This window comes from Bos javanicus, chromosome 12, assembly GCF_032452875.1.
Source record: "Bos javanicus breed banteng chromosome 12, ARS-OSU_banteng_1.0, whole genome shotgun sequence".
NCBI classification, from domain to species: Eukaryota; Metazoa; Chordata; class Mammalia; order Artiodactyla; family Bovidae; genus Bos; species Bos javanicus.
Window position 1 is genome coordinate 14981395 of NC_083879.1, and position 20336 is coordinate 15001730.

Consider the following 20336-nt stretch of genomic DNA (forward strand, 5'->3'; position numbering starts at 1 on the left):
TGAGGTCTCTGTAGAAGTTGTTACCCTATATTGGAAAAGAATCTGAATAAAAATGAAAATATATATAACTTAATCACTATCTGTATGCCTGAAACTAACACAATATTGTAAATCAACTACACTCCAATAAAAGGTAAAAAAAAAAAAAAAAAAAAACTGGCTATTATCATCAGGCATAATGGATAAGGAGACCCTAGAGTACCCAGTAGCATCCAGGAAAAGAAGAGGAGGACCAGAATCTCACACCACAAAGTCGGGGGAGCAGCAGTTTCAAGAAGGAAGACAGTTTCAAAAGTCATAAAGAGCCATGAAGAATAAAAGTGAAAAAAAAAATACTGGACTTCCCTGGTGGTCCATTAGTTAGGAATCTACCTGCCAGTGCAGAGGATGCGGGTTTGGTCTCTGGTCTGGGAAGATTCCATGTGCCATGAGGCGGCTAAGCCTGTGTCCCACAACTAGAGAAGCCGCTGCAATGAGAAGGGCTCATACTACAACTGGAGAGGAGCCCCCCTCTTGTCACAACTAAGAAAGCCTGCGTGCAGCCAAAGATACATATATTTTTTTAAGAAACCATTAAAAAAAAGATGAAAAAATATTCAATAGGCTTGGAAATGACTGATGACTTTAACAAGAGCGGTCTCTGTGGTGTGGGGAAGACAGAAGTCAGAGGAAGAGGGCTTGAGAAGTGAATGGTGGTTGAGAAAGTGAATAGAGGGAGCCATCTTCCATCCTTGGCTTGGCTTTGATGTCAAAGAGAGAGAGACCTATGGACACAGGGGGCTCAAGAGGCCAAGAAGAAAATCAAGTTTGTTTATATGCAGAAAGTACAATGCCCGAGGACAGGAAGAGAAAGTTTTGGATAGCAAGATGTTTTCAGGAACTGTCAAAGAATGGGCTGAATGATTTTTGAGTTAACTCACAGAAGGGTGAGTTAATCAACAGAAAGGATGGTGATACTCTTGAGACCACTGAAGTAAGGATGAGGATACATCAAGGAGTGGTCACAAGACAGGAACGTGAAGGCAGTCCCAAGCAATGCCCTCTATCTGTTTTGTCTCTAACGAAGACTCCAAGATTGCAGCTATTAAAGATGAAGAGGGCAGAGGTGAAGTAGGCAACTTGAAGAAAACATACATTTTCCTCTTCTCCCCTAGCAGTGAAGGAAATCCAAATTTACTGAGTACCTCCCCTGGGCTGTGAACTTTCACTTGGTTGCTGTCCTGAATCCCCACCACCATCCTTTGAGGTAGATATCATTATTCCCATTTCACAGATGAGAAAAACTGAGGCTCTAAGAGATGGAGTCATTAGTCTAAGATGTAGGTCTAGCGGAGTACTCATTATTTGTTGAATGAATGGACTGCCCTTACCATGCTCTTTTTAATCTCCAATGGGTTGTGTACTTGTGTGATGTTTTGGCCAAACAGCCTTTTCACTGTTGAGACTATCCTTATGGCGTTGAGTCATGGGTCAGTCTCAACCCCCAAAAATGTCACACTACTGAAAAATGCAAGAAGTGGCTGGACAAGGACATGCATATACTTTATTTATCCTCAAACAGAAAAGCTACTTAAAAGATTATGACTGATTGGGAAATGAGATTTCGTGGGGCAGGAACATTTGAAGCTGCAGTTGCTAACATTCCCATCAGGGACCTCCCTGGGACACAGAATTGATGCGTGGATTGTTTTCATTTTGTTGTTAATAATATCTGGATGAAAATGCCTGCCAAAACATTTCACTGGAGGATTTAGGATCTGCTTTCCAAGTCTACAACTGAAGGGCAGCCGCCGATGTCACTGTGCTGGCATCCACTGCTTCATCTGGTTGAATGAAAAATAACCAGTTGTGTCTTCAAGAACATTGTGTGTGCTTGATACTTTTCAGTTAAAGTCTAATTTGTGTTCTTCTTGTAATTTTGCTAGTCAGAAGAGAAGGGTACAAATAATCATTTAAGGCAGTAAGTGAACAGACCACTGGACTCCGAGTTCCTGTGGGAAGTGGGTCTTGTTTCAATTCCCCGATATTCATTTAGAGGGTGGACACCAGGCTTGGCACTCAGTGTGTGCTGAATAAATTCTTGCTGAAATAAACTGAACTACATCCACACACCACAGACAGCAGAGTGGGAGGGGGTCGGCGAGCCGTTTGAATCCATTTCCGTTTTCTTCTAGAGCAGGGCGCAGAACTGTCTCACAAAGATGTGTGGGTGAACACTCGAATTCATTATTGAGGTTCGAAAAGAGCCCTGTGAATAATCCAGAGCCAGGGTTGTCTGTCACTGTAGCCAGAGGAGAAAGGGTCATCTTCCTAAATTGTATCCTTTTCCCCGCCTCTTTAAGTCTTTGTTTTTGTAGCTCTTTGGAGCTGTGGTTCTAATTCCCGGTCTATCCCAGATTTACTGTTTGACCTCAAAATGAGTCACTTAATCTCAGTTAATAGCTTAAGTTTCCCCTTCAGTGAGAGCCAAAGGGCCTTGGCTATAGTTACAGTTAGCAAATATCAAGCCACAAAAATTGGATATATTTAGTGCTATCCATCATCTATGTAAGGCTAATGGATATGAATTATGAGTACAAAGCCCCATTTAAACACTCTCAACTCCTCCCAAATTCCCCCTTGGAGGTTGTTAAGTCACTGTGTCATGTAGGAAGAGGGGAAAGACAAGGAAGCTGGGGATGGTTGCCCCAAACCCAAAGGAGATATTCTGGCAACAGAGGGCAACAGGAGGAAAGCTCAGCTCACTTGTCAGGGCGACTGTCATCTCCTGACAACAACTTGCTGTCCTGGAAAAGAATGAACTAGTCTCTGCTTTTGAAAAATAAATGAAAAAGACAGCTGTCCACTCCAGCCTCATGTTAAGTGAAATAAGATGCAAGTTTACAGAATAAGTCAATGATGTTGTAATTATTCATGTTTTTCCAGGATTTGCCACTTGCTTTCTTCCAATCCTAAGTATTCCCCAGGGACTTTAAATAAGCTAGACTTTAAAGATTAGATTTGTGCACTGTCGTTCAATAACAATCTGAAAGAGAGAGGAGCGTGTATCTTATCAAAGAGAGTGATGGGTTAAGAAGTGAAGCAGATCTCTGCAAATGACTGAATTTCATTCCATTTTATATTCCTCTGTATATATGTACCACATCCATTCATCGAGATGTGGATGGACCTAGAGTCTGTCATACAGAGTGAAGTAAGTCAGAAAGAGAAAGACAAATATTGTCTATTAATGCATATATGTGGAAGCTAGAAAAACGGTACTGATGAACCTTTTTGCCAGGCAAGTACAGAGACACAGACATACAGAACAGACATTTGGACATAGAGAAGGTAGGTGTGGGCGGGATGAATTGGGAGATTAAGATTGACGTATATACACTACCATGTGTAAAATAGATCACTGGTGGGAACCTGCTGTATAGCACAGGGAGCTTGGCTCAGCGCTCTGTGACAATTTTAGAGAGGTAGGATGGGGAGGTGGGTTGGGAGGAGGCTCAAGAGGGAAGGGATATATGTATACATATAACAGAATCACTTCGTTGTATTGCAGAAACTAACACAACATTTTAAAACAACTATACTTCCCCCCAACCCCCTGCTCCTTGGAAGTAAAGCTATGACCAACCTAGATAGCATATTAAAAAGCAGAGACATTACTTTGCCAACAAAGGTCCGTCTAGTCAAAGCTATGGTTTTTTCCAGTGGTCATGTATGGATGTGAGACTTGGACTTATAAAGAAAGCTAAGCACTGAAGAATTGATGCTTTTGAACTGTGGTGTTGGAGAAGACTCTTGAGAGTCCCTTGGACTGCAAGGAGATCCAACCAGTCCATCCTAAAGGAGATCAGTCATGAATATTCATTGGAAGGACTGATGCTGAAGCTGAAACTCCAATACTTTGGCCACCTGATTCGAAGAACTGACTCAATGGAAAAGACCCTGATGCTGGGCAAGATTGAAGGCAGGAGGAGAAGGAGACGACAGAGGATGAGATGGTTGGATGGCATCACCGACTTGATGAACACGAGTTTGAGTAAGCTCTGGGAGTTGATGGACAGGGAAGCCTGGCGTGCTGCAGTCCATGGGGTGGCAAAGAGTCGGACACGACTGAGCAACTGAACTGAACTGAACTGATACTCCGCCCTCGCCCCTGACTGTTTTTAAAAGTGAAGCAGAAAAAGGAGAAGCTACTATTTCCTCCTGCAAGTGCTGTCCTACATTTCCCAGGGAGGAAACAGCACAGAGATGAAAGCCCATATTTCTATGGGAAGGATCTAGAAGAGCCCTGATGGATGACCCACCTCTGCTACAAGAGAACTTAGAGCAGTTTACCTAATGGGTGGGCTCAGTTACTGTGGTCATGGTCACAGTGCAGCTAACGTTCTCTTAGGGGCACTGATCAATCTAAAACCTTGAAGATAGTGTATTGCTAAACTCCTCTGGTGAACAGGATCCATGCTGATTGAAGCGTCAGACCTCAAATTTGGCTGCATTCTCTTCTCCTACTCTGTTCACAAGCACACATGTTGACTTCTGCAGACACCAGGAGAGTGCCTTTGGGTCCCCACTCACCTTGCCACTCAGCCAACAGCACCATGTGTGAACTCACTGAGTAACAGGTATAATGGATGGACACTTCAGTCACATATGAAAACCTCTAAAGCTCCATTTTCAAGGACTGTAAATCTTATATATAACATTCCTGAGTGACTGATGAGATGGGTTCTCCACACAGCAGAACACTCCAGGAATCTCTGTGATAACATGAGTTTATAAATTTGTTTTCTTGTGACAGTATTTACAAGCTCCATGATTTATTGTAGAACTCAGTAAATATTCAACATGATAAAGTGCTGAAATTGGAAGTAACGACTCGCACATGGACAGAATAGAAGTTACTATTTCTTAATGTGTAGAGGGAAAAAATCAACCGTTAATGAGTCTATTTCAAAATAACAATGTACTATTTAAAAGAACACGGTGCTGTATATACGTCAATGCTATATCTCTCAATTGGTCCCACCCTCTTATTCAAAATGTTACATTCCCTTTGCTTTTTTAAGCTTTATTTGTGTGTTCTGTGCTTAATGAGTGTATTCAGGAAACCCTGAAGTTCATTCCTATGGTATTTTGACCTTAACCCCATTCGAGTTTGAGTATTTCTTTGCTTTATGGAACCACTAGATGTTCCATGTTTACCTTAAACTTCTATTGTACAGACTTGAGCCATTTCTCAAAAAACCCTGGTTCCTTTTATTGGAGAGTGGTAATTAGAAAAAAAATATCCGAGTGTTAGATTTGCTCATTTCTACCAGGAAGTCATTGTTTTTAGCCCCTTAAGTGAACAGGGCAAATCAGGAAATCTCTTTCAAAAAAAAGAGAGGGAGAGAGGCATTATTAGTAGCCATTTTAATTAATTTCTAGTTCATTCCTTCTGTGTTTCATCGTGGGAAAAACATATTTAAAATCTTTTTCCTTTTATAGACAAAAGTGACCACATATATACTTTTATTCCTTGCTTCCCTTTTTCTCTTAATATTATATTGGAAATCACTTCACTCAACCTGTCATGATCTTCTTCAGTCTTTTTAGGTAGATGATCTATTCTACTAGTCTTCTAAGGATGGATTGCTATGTTGTTCCCTAATTTTTCCTCTACAGAATTGCCACATTGAAAACCGTTGTACGTACGTTGTTTCATATAGATGGAGGCCCATTTTTAGGGTGAATTCCTAGAATTGGCATTGCTGGGTCGGGGGTAAAGGTATTGCTAGATGTTCTCAAATTCCCTTCCACAAGGACTGGTAAAATGTTTTGACATGCAATAGTCTATCTTGTCTTTTAGAAATTTTATTCTTATTTTATATTCCCCATATTTTTTTGAATACCTTCAAGGCACAATCTATTTACTTATCTTCATGTGCTCCACAATACCTAACACAGTGTGTTGTTCATAGAAGATTCTCAATTAAATGTTGAATGAGGGGGTAAATGAATGAATAAATGAATTACTGGGCTATTCTTTTCCACTATATCAACATCGTTGACCCACTTGACAAGAACCTGGGACCTGACTAAGGTAACAGCATTTTTCAACACCACTCTACATGTTAGCATAGAGGACGTGAAGGATTGATGAAAATGCAAGCAAGCAAGAAGAGGTGGGATGCTAACCTTGAACCTCTGAAATAGTGAGCAAAATACATTTGATTAACATCTATAGTGTGCTAGGCAAGGTAGATACAAAGTATATGAAGATATGGCAATGATGTCATGGAACTCAAGCTGTTTATAACTTAATTATGTCTACAGGGATCAGGGATATACACATACACACACAAGAAAGGGCAACAGGTCATAAAGATCAAATGGATGGTGCAGACATTCTAATGCAGTAGGAGTTAAGAGGATGGAAAACCAAATCTACAGCTTGGAATAAGGAGATTGGGACACTGTGGACACATTTCATTGCAGCCTTGAGACTTGATTCCCATGAAGCAGGATTCAAATCGAAAGGGCTGAGGAACAATGGGAATTTATGGTGTGTTCTTCCTCGGTGGCTCAGATGGTAAAGAGTCTCCCTGCAGTGCGGGAGACCCAGGTTCGATCCCTGGGTTGGGGAGATCCCCTGGAGAAGGAAATGGCAACCCATTCCAGTATCCTTGCCTGGAAAATCCCATGGATGGAGGAGCCTGGTAGGTTACAGTCTGTGGGGTCACAAAGAGTCAGACACAACTGAGCGACTTCATTTCTTCTTAAAAAAAAAAAAAAAAAAAACGGTAAGTAAATCAGTCTGACTGAATCAGGGAGGTTATATGGCAGAACAGTGGATATTGGAACTTACTGTTTTAGGCCAAATTCGGGGGAAGCCATGAATACCCAGTAGAGAAATATGGTGATCATGGTAGCTATAGTTTTAGATGGTAGTAAATTTTCATGCTTTTTATGACCTTCTATCTTATTTCTTCCCTAAGCTCTCAGGAAATATGTCCTTGTGAGTCTGTTAAAAATAGGGTCAGTACCCTCCCCAACTCCCAAGGGCTGAGCAGTGTCAATCAAAGGACCTCAGTGAATAATTCGATATTGTTTAGGGATGGACGCTCTACCTCAGGCAGAAGCACTTAGAATCATCAAGGGGTTGGGATATGAACTTGGGGAGAGAAGTCCCTACCTCACTGGAATTGCTGAGCTGGGAGGATGTAGTAGGGGGCAGTCAGTAGGGGTACTGCCCACCTCATGGTGAGAGCCAGCATGCAGAATAAAGCTTAGCTGTGATGGACAGAGTGAAATGTTGAAGGGACAGACAGAGGTCTCACCATCCTGAGAGCTCCTGCGTCCATCCTTGCCTGAATCAAAAGCCTCTTTCTGACTCACAAATTTTGTGAAAGCCAAATTTTCTCCTTTCGTTTAGCTTGAGATTGGTTCCTGACACTTTTCATTTGAAAGAAGGTTGACTGATAGAAGAGGTTTGGATTTCATCCCACCGATCAAAGCCTCCCAATTTGGTTTTCTTTGATCACTGGTCCTAGGAAGCCTTCAAAAATGGAATTTTTTGATAAAGCTAGTTTAGGAATATTGCCTTCCAAAGCCTCCTTTGTAGGGTCACTAACACATTAACATATAAAGTATTCAAAGAAGTCCTCTTGCAAAGTAACTGTGCAGGAAAGCTCCCATTTGCCCCCAATTGTCCCTCCCTGCCTCATGTATTATCCCCACCCTGCTGTGTGCCCTGGGAGGAAGACTTGACTTTCTCTATTGGTGAACTCCCTTGCGTTTGGCCTTAGCTGGGGTTGAACAGGAAGCTGAGGAGGCAGGAGAGTGAGGTGGGAGCCTTTATCCCCTGCTCTCTGCCCAGTGACCGGGGGCTGCTGTATTCCTCAATTCAAGGATACAGGTCCTGTCCAGTGTCCCTCTCCTAGTACAGTAACCTTCCTCTCTCCCTCTCTTCAAGCCTACGGGTAGTTTTTATTTATTTATTTTTAAAATACTTATTTGGCTACTTCGGGTCTCAGTTGCCGCACCTGAGATCTTCATTGCGGCGTCCAGGCTCTTTGTTGCACAGGCTTCTCTCTAGTTGTGGTGTGGGCTTTAGAGAACTCAGTCTCAGCAGTGATGGTGCACAGGCTTAGTTGCCCTGAGGCACGTGGGATCTTAGTTCCCGGGCCAGGGATCAAACCTGTGTCCCCTGTATTGGAAGGCAGATTCTTAACCACTGGACCACCAGGGAAGTCCCCAAGCCTAGGGATAGTTAATGACTTCCTACCGGTACCAGCCCTGGACTACTCACCTCTCCTTCATGGCTTCCTCAAGCACTGCTCAGTCATTTACTAAACCTGCCTTAATTTTGAGTGTGTCGTCTGTTTCCCACCAGTACCTGAGGACCTGACTGAAGTATTATTGTTAATTATTCATTACCTCCTAATTTATTAAACTCATAACTTTTTTCCTAAGTTGAGGAACACCTGCAAGACTGACAAATCACAGATTTTGACCATATACTTTGGTAAATGTCTTCCTAGGCAAGGGCTTTGGTACAGGATTCTGAAAAGATAAAGGTAGGCTAGGGACTTCCAGGTGGTCCAGTGGTTAAGAGTCTGCTTTCCAAGGCAGGGGACTTGGGTTCAATCCCTGGTTGGGGAACTAGGATCCCACATGCCAAGGAATGACTAAGCCTGAGAGCCATGACTACCGAGCCTTCGCATGCAGCGAAAGATCCCGTGTGCTGCAACTAAGACCTGATGATGCAGCCAAATAAATAAATATTTTAAAAAATTAATAAAGAGAGACCAATACGGAGAATTTACACATTGAATTGCAAATTCAAAGAAGCAGCTTCAATTCTGCCGGGGCTTCTCCCGCCTTTTCCACTCTTACCCTGGAACATTCCTGTATAAGAATGTGATTTTTCCACCCAACTGGCACAATCTCATGGCTTTTAGTTAGGTCTCAGGCTTTATGACCTTGGTGTACAGCCCCTTCTCTCCCTGGGAACCCCTCTCCCTGCTCTACTTCTATCCAAAGCTGGTTCTTTAAAAAAAAAAATCAACAACAACAATTCACATCACCATCACCCATGAACATTCCCCAAAGTGCCGGAGCTCACTTTGTCACTCACGTGGCCATTGCAGCTTGCTGTATTGCATGACTACTCACACATGTGTTGGTGAAGGTCATGTTTTAAACTTTTGCCTTGATAGTTAACTTCTCACAAGTTTGATTGTTTCCGGAGCTAGATTGTAAGCTCCTTGACAACAGGGACAAGATCCCTACACAAAAACACACCCTCTCCTCCTTCTTGTCTCCACTAACCCCAGGGATACATCATTTTTTCACAGCCAGTTAAAATCCCATCATGGTATAAAACATTCCCTCGTCATCCATACCAAAGGGGATTTCCTTAGGCTTCTAAAGGGCTAGCATTCATTATCCACCAGAGAAAACACTCACACACTCTGAAATCTAGTCTCATCTGGAACTATTACTCATGACCGATTATTAATTACTTCTTTGTATACTTCTTTCTTAGAGCTTTAACAAGTTTAAAAACCCAACTGGAAGGAGGGGACATGTGTGTACCTAGGCCTGACTTACATTGATGTATGGCAAGAAACCAACAGACTATTGTAAAGCAATGATCCTCCAATTAAAAATAAATACATTAAATTTAAACACCCAACTGTGATGGATTGAACTGCATCCCCCAACCAAGTTCATATGCTGAAGTCCTAGTCCCCAGTCCCCCTAAATATGACCTAACTTGGAAATAAGGTTGTTGCAGATGAAGTTAATGAAATTGAAGTCGTACTGAAACAGAGCCAGCCCCTATGGTCCTTGCTCCCCATGTCCTCAGCCTGCCTTTTGTCTGTAGAAAAACTTTAGCCAAAGAATAAGTTTAATGAGAGAAGTAAGAAACTGCAGAAACAAAGGAAAACAGCCCCATAAGACTAAATGATAGTTCAGTCATCAGGCAAAGTCAAGGACCTTTAGTTCCTCTTCAAGAGCTCTAGGTAAGATTCTAAGCCACATCCTTTGAGCTGTACTGTAGATACTGAAACCCCCACCAGGTGGAAGAAGTTACATGATGACCAGACCATAGTTATGACATAAGCTGCCACAATTCTAAGAACTGACCTCAAAGAAATGGGAACATACTGACCCTGGGACTAAAGACTAACTGTACTTAAAACAGCCAAGATGACGTTGATCAAACCACCAATGACTAATTTCAAGATGATGGTCAGAGCTGACAGTGCTGTTTCTACGTGTAACCCTCTTCCTCCATCTATAAAGGCTCTTACCAGTGGGGGCAGTCAGCCTTTGGACAGGAGTCCACCCTCCTCCCTGGCTGCTGACACCCAAAATAAAGCAAATTTTCCTTTCCACCAACCTTACATTTTTATTGGCTTCTGAGAGGTGAACAGTGGGACCCCACTTTCAGTAACAATCCTAGAGTTAGAGTGGACCCCAAATCCAACACAACTAGTATCTTTATTAAAAAATGTGTGTGTGGGGGGGGGGGTGGAGAATTTAGACCCAGACACACATGCAGGAAGGATGCCACATGAAGACCCTAGTTATCCTGGGCTTCCCTGGTGGCTCAGTGGTAAAGAATCCTCCTGCCAGTGTAGGAGACATGCGTTCAATCCCTGGTCTGGAAAGATCCCACATGGCATGGAGCAACAAAGCCCATGAGCCACAGCTACTGAACCTGTGCCCTAGAGCCTGGGAGCCACTACTGCTGGAGCCCGCATGCCCTAGAGCTTGTGCCCCACAACAAGAGAAGCCATCACAATAAGAAGCCCACGCACCGCCACTAGGAAGTAGCCCCTGCTCGCCACAGCTAGAGAAAAGCTTGTACAGCAACGAAGACCCAGCACAGACAAGAGAAAAGCATTTTAAAAAAGATTATAGCTATCCTGCCATAAGCCAAGGAATGTCAAAGATGAACAGAAACCACCAGAAGCTAGGAGAGAGGCATGGAACCGTCTCTCTCATAGTTTCAGAAGAAACCAACCTTGCCAGCACATTGATCCAGCACAGACTTCTGGCTTCCAGAACAGTGAGACAAATCGATTCCTGTCATGTAAGCCAGTCCATCTGTGATGCTTTCTATGGCCGGACTTCAATAAATGAGTACAAGCACCTTAGGGACAAGAACCCTATCTTGGAGCCTCTTGGAGTAGGGTTCCAGATTCAGATCCATCACTTGTTACTAATGTCACTTCTGGAAAGTTAATTTACCTTTCTGAGCTTCAACTGTCTCCTCAGTAATATGGATACAGTAACATTTATTTTGGAAAGTTGCTTGAAGAAGTAAAGACGATACATTAAAATGTCAGGCGCAGTGGCTGACACTGTGTCCAATAAGCATTAAGTCTTATAATCATAAACCTCTCCTTTTCCAAGTGGGGAACTTGGGTCCAGACATGACAAGTGCCTGTCTAACCCACATGGTTAAATAACAACAACTTTCCGCCCCAAACCCAGATAGTTCATGTCTAGTCCTATGCATACAATGTCTTGCCTGTCATTGCTTAGGAGAACAGTTAGGGTGGTGGCATTAATTTAGTGGTGCTTTGTTTCTGTTTGTTTGTTTTGCTTACTGCTGTTCCGTAGGTGGAGACTTTGAATTTCAGGAGTGGGACCTCTGAAGTTTTTTCCATCCACAGGTAACTAAGCCATATCTTAAAGTAAACCATCTCTCCTTTTCTTTAAATTTTTTTGGTACAGAATTAAATTTCTTTGCTTAAGAATGGTATAATTATTTGTTAACGACATTATAATTAAGAGCACTAATTACTGAGCAGAATATATATGAAGAGGCTACTGGAACATCTCTGCTTTGTGTGCACAGATATTCTCTGCATGCTATTATTAGATGATGCTTGGATTAATTTTAAATCCATATGCCTCCCAAATGCAGAATCCTCAGCTTATGTACATCTCTTGATGCCTGTGATTCTTATTGCAAATTGTTTCCCTCTTCTTTTGAAATGATAGTGTGAATTCTGCATCAGAATGCTCGGTTTCCTCCCAGGTTTATCAGATGAAATGCTTTCTCTTCCTGCCCCCTAGTTATACCTATTCTGGTGGCATAAGTCAAAACTGATGATGTCTGTTAAACCATGATTTTATTATATAATTGATCATTAATGGTTGTGCTTTGTATGCAATAACATGCTGCTCATCCAACTCGATGTCTCTCAACAGGTTGAGAAATCAGTCATGAGCTGAACAGGTGGAGCCCAGGAAAGGTTATGTCCACTCTATAAAGGGACTGAGGATCTTGTTTCAAATACTGGCTGGATCTTGGGGAAACCATCACTTTAAAATGGCAGATTACCCATGAAAAGAGTGAAAAGAAAAAAGCATGAAAGTGTGAGTTCTGAGATCTCAACAGATTTTTCTGTCGTCTTCCATCATGCCATGACAACCTACATCAGAGAAATCTCTTATTTCAAAATTGCAGAGGATATTGAAATCTCTCGAAACAGAAATTTGGAAGCCCTTATTTCTGGGATAAAGCTGCCAGGAAATTAAACTAGAATCAACCTTTGACAGATTATTTTCTTTTTTTTTTTAAATTTTTGAGGACCCTAATCACCCTTCTCCTAGCAAACTTCCCCAGGTGTCGGATCCACACACGAGTTTGAAGCTGAAAGAATGGGGAAAGGAATCTTCAAAGGAAGAAAGGGTTCCTCAGGCTCAAAAGCAGCCCTTGCTATCAACAGATACTCCAAGGACAGCTAGGAACTCCCAGGGGCCAACGGCGTTGAATGGAAGTAACCCTGTGTCTTCTCTTTCATCAGCTGGCAATTTCAAAAGCATTTGTCTATTTCTCCTGGCTTCAAGAGTGGCCATCCAGCCAATCCACGCTCATCTTCCATAATCGCAGGATAAAGACCTTGTTGACAAGAGCACAGAATACATGGTGCCCTGCCTCCCGTGTGTTTTCTGTTTTCAGTCTCAAAATGGGTATTGATGGACTGCTCATCCGTGTTCCTAAAGGCTAGGTAACAGGGCTGCGGGCAGAAGTGAGAGGAAGGAATAGGGTGGAATCTTGTGTCTGACTCTTTGCAACCCCATGGACTGTAATCCACCAGGTTCCTCCACCTCTGTTCATGGGATTCTCCAGGCAAGAATACTGGAGTGGGTTTCCATTCCCTTCTCCAGGGGATCTTCTTGACCCAGGGGTTGAACCCAGGTCTCCCACATTGCAGGCAGATTCTTTGCCATCTGAGCTACCAGGGAAGCCTCTCTCTTAGCTGCAGAAAACCTCTACTCTTCTCCAGTAGAAATTCCAGGCTTGACTTCCATCAATATTAGGGATCTCCTAGGGGCTTCAGGGAATTCCTAAATCTCTTGAAATCATATTGTGTGTGCATGCATATGTGCATTTGTGGGGAAGAGGTTCAATAGCTCTCATAGAGTCTGCTACTAAAAAAAAAATGAAAATACTGCTTCATAAAAAGTTCTCTTAAAAGGTATGAATTTAACCTTAAAGTCATAAATCTGATGTAATAATTAACACAAAAGTTTCTATCAGATACACTTTATGAGGACATTTTAGTCAAGTGTAACTCTCGAGTGTCTGATTATTAAAGAATAATATGGAAAGGAAGAGATTGCTTTAAGTGTTCAGGGACTCCCCTGGTGGTCCAGTGGTTGGGATTCTGCCTGCCAGTGCAGGAGCCATGGGTTCGATCCCTGGTCTGGGAGGATTCCGCATGCCGTGGGGCAACTAAGCCCGTGTGTCACAACTACTGAGCCTGAGCACCACAGCTGCCGAAGCCTGTGCCCAAAGTCTGTGCTCCACAAGAGAAGCCCCTGCGGTGAGAAGCCTGCACACTGCAGCTGGAGAGCAGCCCCCTCTTGCCACAATCAGGGAAGCCCATGCCTATCAACGAAGACCCAGCACAGCTAAAAAATAAAGTAAGTATTTGTCTTAAATGTTCAGGACATTGAATCCTCATAGTGACTTGACATATGACTATGATTCACTTCAACAAATATTTCTTGACAGCTAGCTATTTTGGACATGGAAAACTTGGTAGGACACCATTTCTAACCATCTCGAGGGACTTACTTTCCTTAATAGAACAGAATAAGCAAATAACTAACCTACAAACAAGAGGACTAAAACTGCTGCGGTCTAAAATATGAATTGAAATTGGGAAAGACTGGCGAACTGGGGAGTCCTTTTGGTTTGCTTGAGAAATAATGAGAATATGAACTTGTAGAGTGGCAAAGAAAATGAAGAGAATGGATAAATTACAATTAGACTTGTTCTATTCATTCATTCATTTGTTCTTTCTTACTTTAATTCATCTCTTTCATTGTATCAGACACTTGTTAGAGATACTCAGCAAAAAGGTGAGTAATGTAGAGTGTCTGCGCTCACAAAGCTCTCTGACCAGTCCTGAGTAGCTCCTCTAATCTAGGAATTCAAAACTTAGTCCCACCCCTATGAGTGATAGGCTTCCCTAGTGGTTCAGACAGTAAAGAATCTGCCTGCAATGCAGGAGACTCTGGGTTTGATCCCTGGGTTGGGAAGATCCCCTGGAGAAGGGAATGTCTACCCACTCCAGTATTCTTGCCTGGACAATTCCATGGACAGAGGAGTCTGGTGGGCTACAATCCATGGGGTCACAGAGTAGGTCACGACTGAGTGATTAACACTTTCCACTTCCTATGAGTGATGACAGCCTTCAACCAGAACCATTCACTTGACATCCTTTCAAATTGTGTTTCCTAAGCCTACCGATTTCTGGTCACAACTCATTTTCTTGACTATGGTTCCACCTCACTTCCTTGACAGTACTCCAGCTTTCATCTCTGGCTTCACTTCTTACGTTCATTTCCTACTTCCTGTTTGGCGTTAGGCTGATTTCATGTACCTTGGGGAAAGCCTTGCCCAGGCCAGCCAAGCCCTGCAGTCTCAGCAACTTGGCACAATCTTCCTGGCTGCCTCCCTTCCACCCAAAGGGTCCAGACCCAGACATCCAGAGTCCAGCCGTAAAGACAAGTGGGTGTAAATTGATGAAGATGTGGTGCCATTGCCCTATTCTTAGGGGTCAAGTGATATGCTCTTGGGAGCACAGAGAAGGATGAACTCAGCAGAACCTGGTGAATTCAACAGGGTTCCACATTAATAGGACTACCTCCCCAAAGGAGCATCCATTGGTTTAAACCAGTACAGATCCCTCCAGATGATTAAATGACTAACTCTTAGAATCATAAATAATGAGAGCAGGAAGAGGCTTTGGAGATCATCAGATTCAGCCTTGGCATTTTTCACTGTGAAGAAAATGGAGCCACATGATCTTAAGACCCACAGGGAGTTTTTGACAGATTCCTACCTGCCCAACATATTTTTCCAAACAGTGCACAGCTGCATGACAGTTCAATTATAAAAGCAAAGGAAAAATAGACGTGTGTCATTTTGTTTATAAACTGCCTGGAGGGACCACATCATGAATGTATTCCTTGTGTGATCTATCAGAGTCCTACACCCTGATGCTGGGAAAGACTGAAGGAAGGAGGAGAAGGGGATGACAGAGGATGAGATGGTTGGATGGCATCACCGACCCAATGGACATGAGTTTGAGCAAGCTCCAGGAGATGGTGAAGGACAGGGAAGCCTGGCGTGCTGCAGTCCATGGGGTCGTAAAGAGTTGGACACGACTGAGCGACTGAACAACAACAGACACTGATGTGTGTCCTTAAGGATTCCCGAGGAAATAGCCACAAGTGCAAGGATAAGTGTGGGTTTGAATAGAGGTGAAGCAGGCAAGGTAAATCTGAGCTGTGCTTACTGTATGAAGCAGATAAGATGGAGATGAACTTGCATAGCAAACCTGAACAGATGAAGTCTAAATTCACAACAGGAAGAGTGAGGATCTAATAGTCTAGACATGGGATCCTTAACCTCCAGGATCTAATGCCTGATGATCCGAGGAGGAGCTGATGTAATGATAATAGAAATAAAGTGCACAATAAGTGTGATACAATTGAATCATCCTGAAACCATCCCCACTCTCTCCCACCCCTGACCCTGGTCCATGGAAAAATCGTCTTCCATGAAACCAGTCCCTGGTACCAAAAAGGTGGAGACCGCTGGTCTAGATCCTTCTTACTCAAATTGCGGTCTGGAACTAGCAGCATCAGAACATCTGGGAGCTTCTTGGAAATGCAGCTTCCTGGTCACCTCCTCAGACCTACCGAATCAGAACTTGCATTCTGATGAGATCCCCTGGCGATTTATCCGCAGGCTGAAGTTTGAGAGGCAAACAATGGATCGCTTACTCCGGCTCTTTTCCCTGACTAGTTTAAATCACACTGAGTGTTAGCAGAAATTGACAAGCAGGACAAATAAAATTTCATAGGTACAGGGATGGGAGTGGGGGGGATACAAGAAAGCACAAGAGAGAGTCAAAGCTACATCGCAGCAAGAGTTTTACTTCTTGAGTTAGTATATACCTTTAAACAGCTACTTTCCTCTGAGCTTTAATTAATTGTTTTGCATTGGTTTGCTGTGTTGCAAGAGGGCCTGTGTTTGCAATTAAGTGGCTCTGACAGATGGGATAGAATGATTAGGTGTTTCTGCCCAAGAGACAAGAAAGTTACCTGTGCCCAAGAGTATATTTCTCCCATATGAGACGTGAATTCGTTTTTGTTTTTTTGTTTTTTTCTCAAAGAACATAACAGTGTACTTTTCTTCCTGATGAAATTCCTGGCAGACTGTTCAGATCTTTTGAAAAAAAATCATTTTAAGGAATAAATGTAAAAATGAGATCTTGAACAAGCAAATGAAAGTTGGATGTTAGCCACCATCATTCAGGTTGTGTTTTCCACTGGTAATTTACACATTTACAGATTCCAGGGAGGGCATGGAGACAGGAGTTCCGATCCTGGATGTCCCTTTGTAAACCCGTACAGTTGAAAACTTCTAAATCCCAATTAGGCTGCTTGAACCCACTGAGATGCCGCAAATGCAACCTAGTGGCTTTTCCCATGGGAAGTCAGAGAAGTGGAAAATATTTCAAGCAATTTGGGCATGCTTGTATAACCCTTTTGTGGAAATTCCTGCACTAACAATTTGCAATTAAAGTGAAAGTGAGTAAAAATAGAATGACCTCTCATTTCAACAATGAGTATATTTTGTAGACTCTGGTCTATGAATGTGCTTTTACATCTGACCCAAATGTAAGGATCAAAAAACCCCCAAATCACCCACATTCTACACTCCTCGCTGTATAGTATACCTATCAGGGAGCAAGTTGCTGGTGTCACCTTAATGATCATTTTTTTGTTGAGAGATAAGCTGTGACTGTATAAAAGAAGTAAATCAACAGTCAAGTGGGGACAGAAAGACACATTCTCCATCCAAATTATAGTTATAAACTTATCTGCAACTAAAGTGGTTCTCCCAGTTAGCTTGATGCTTGAAATTTCCATACTTTTGAGTCACTCCCCAATTTAGCATTAACTGCTTGATATCTGAGATTAAGAATTAATTTTTTATTTACCCAACTTTAACAAAAGCTTCCTTAGAAAAGTTAATCTGCAACTTGGGAAAAAACATAACATATACAACAAAAATAGGTGTATTTCTATACTTGATACTCTACGTTATTTGTGCTATATTCTTCCCTTAACCTGGGGGAAAAAAGAGTTCAATGTTAACTAGAATAAGTGTTCAGAATCGCTCTGCTAATATCATTATTCCTTGATCCTTTCAAATATTTCTGAGATGCCATCGGATAGTTACAAGTTTGCTCTAAAATTTTGTAAACTCTATGACTAATGTGTAGAGTATTTATATCTTTTTTTAAAATGTGACCAACAGCATAGTCTTTAATTTCAAGTTAGGTACATTGAGTGATGCTCATAATTCGTATTTCTCTCTTTGTTGAAAACAAAGAGTATCAAGGGCAGGAACAAAGAGAAACTGTTGAGTTATGTGCCTTAGAAATACAGCATTGATCTGGCATTTATATTTTTACAGAAAACAGTAAACAGTGGGTGTATTTGCAAGTCAGACCACTTGAAGCCATCCATCTAAAAGAATACATTACATGTATACTAGGGTGTGTGTGTGTTTGTGTGTGTGTGTGTGTGCTTAATTGTGTACAATTCGTTTTCAACCCCATGGACTGTAGCCCAGTAGGCTCCTCTGTCCATGGGATTTCCCAGGCAAGAATCCTGAAATGGGTTGCCATTTCCTACTCCAGTATTTATACCATTTGATGACTAAAAATATCCACCAAAAAAAATTTCCTGGGATTGAATCACCTACATATGCTAGACAATACAAACAAAGCTGGGCTGTTTAGAGGAAGAGAGACTGTGTGAGTGAAAGTGGTCAGTTGATGGACTGAACTGCAAACTAAAAAGAAGCCATATAGGCCCTCACCCAAGTCCCAGGGACATTCAGCAAGGGGTGAGCATCAAAGGACAAATTGTGAAGGAGGTGGGATTTTTCACTGATGATTTTGGCAAAAGACATTTATCAGAGACTTAAGCAAGGCAGCAATGTGAATTCTCTATTTGAAAAAGATTATCTCTGGCCCAGGAGGGAGGGTGGCTACAAGAGAGATCAGTTTGGAGGTTATAAAAATTGGATGAAGCAATGTGAGAGTTTGAACTAAGCATAGTGAAAACACAGGGATGATGTAAAATGGATAAAATGTAGAGTCAGATGGAGTGAGAGTTGGGAGGGGAGCAGGGGGCCACAGGGTCGTGGTATATGAATTTTCTGTTTTGGGTGTCCCTGACGGGGTGGTGGTTCCATTCTCAGAGCTTGGGAACACACAAGGAAGGAAGGGAACAAGAAGGACTTCCCTTGTGGTGATCCAGTGGTTAAGACTCCACACTTCCATTGCAGGGGGCACAGGTTTGATCCCTGGTCCAGGAACTAAGATCCTGCATGCCAGAGAAGTTATCACTAACAAAAGTAATGTGCTTTTTATGTGGTTTCGTATCATTATCTTTTTTCATCTTTTGGACACCTTTCCAAGGTACTGCTTAACAATGAGGAAACTGAGGCTCAGAAAGGTCACGTGCCTGTCTGGAGCCAGTAGAATGTCAGAATAGATTTGAACCTACACTTGTGGAGCCTCAAAGCCCTTGTTCTTTCTTCCATCATTTTCCACCTTATGTCAGGGATCTGTCCTCAGGCAGTAGGCCTTTGCCAACAGAATTAAACAGAAGCAGGGTCCAGGTCAAGGGAGAAAGTCTGAAAAAGGTATGTGAGGCCACAGGGCATCCAGCCCCAGCATCAGCTGCTTCCCAGAGACATGGGGATCCAGGTCTGATCAGCAGCAGTGACAGGTGGGGGCTATTGGCAGTGGCCATGAAAAGGTGGCGTGTTCTATTTAGGGCTGGTGGAAATGTGTGTGGTGTGTACATGGATTAGAGAAATGCCAGCAACAGAGAGAAGGGGAGAGAGAAGAGGTGAGTTATAAATGAAGGATCAAGACCACGGGGAGATGGATTGGCCTGGAAGGAGTTAAAGATGTAACCTCCTCCAAGACAAGGAGGAGGGACAGATAGGTAAACACATCATTCATTTTGACGATGAAGGGGAAGGAAATTGATGAAGTTTTGACAAAACAACCTCTGTTTTGTTTTGTTTTTCATTTTTGGGAGGGAGGCAGTGAGATGTAGAACACTTAAGGAAAATGATAAAAAATGCAAACCAAAGTGTCAGGGAATGTGAAAACAGAGCAGGAGAACATGCATCGAGGAGCCAGCAGAGTCAAGAAATGAGTCGCCAGGGAAGAGGTAGCACAATTTCAGGATCTCCCTGCACCTCCCAACAGCTCAGGGGAGACACAGGGCGGTAACCAAGCCTTAGGTAAGAGAGCTCATAGGGAAATAAGTTATAATACAAAACCATTAGGTGGGTTAAAAGCATCCGAATTACTCCATTGACTTTCAGTTCAGTTCAGTTGCTCAGTCGTGTCCGACTCTTTGTGACCCCATGAATCGCAGCATGCCAGGCCTCCCTGTCCATTGACTTTACAGACAATGAAACAGATTGCAGGGAAGTTAAGAGCTTTCCCCAAGGTCACCCAAGATCATCCAAGGTCCTCAAGGCAGCAGCTGAACTTGAATACAGACCTTCCGGTTCCGGCCTCCATGTTCCCACCATATGCGCTTCTGCACAATGCATCAATCAGTAAATGAAATTTTTGGCACCAGGGTAAGAACCTGCCTGCCTGCAGGAGGCATAAGAGACGCAGGTTCCATCTCTGGTTCCATCGCTGGTTCCTGATTCCCCTGGAGGAGGGAATGGCAACCCACTCCAGTCTTCTTGCCTGGAGAATCCCATG

At 42.7% G+C, this 20336-nt stretch overlaps 1 protein-coding gene across 1 annotated transcript in view; it reads left to right on the forward strand.

Annotated features, from left to right (window-relative positions):
• Positions 1–17131, forward strand: part of LOC133258126 (collagen alpha-1(I) chain-like) — a 70330-nt gene extending 53199 nt beyond the window's left edge. Inside the window, exons 7-8 of the mRNA XM_061434415.1 lie at positions 11617–11669; positions 12211–17131. The gene's annotated coding sequence lies outside the window, so the exon portion shown is untranslated. The remainder of the gene's footprint in view (positions 1–11616; positions 11670–12210) is intronic.
• The last annotated feature ends 3205 nt before the right edge of the window (positions 17132–20336 follow it).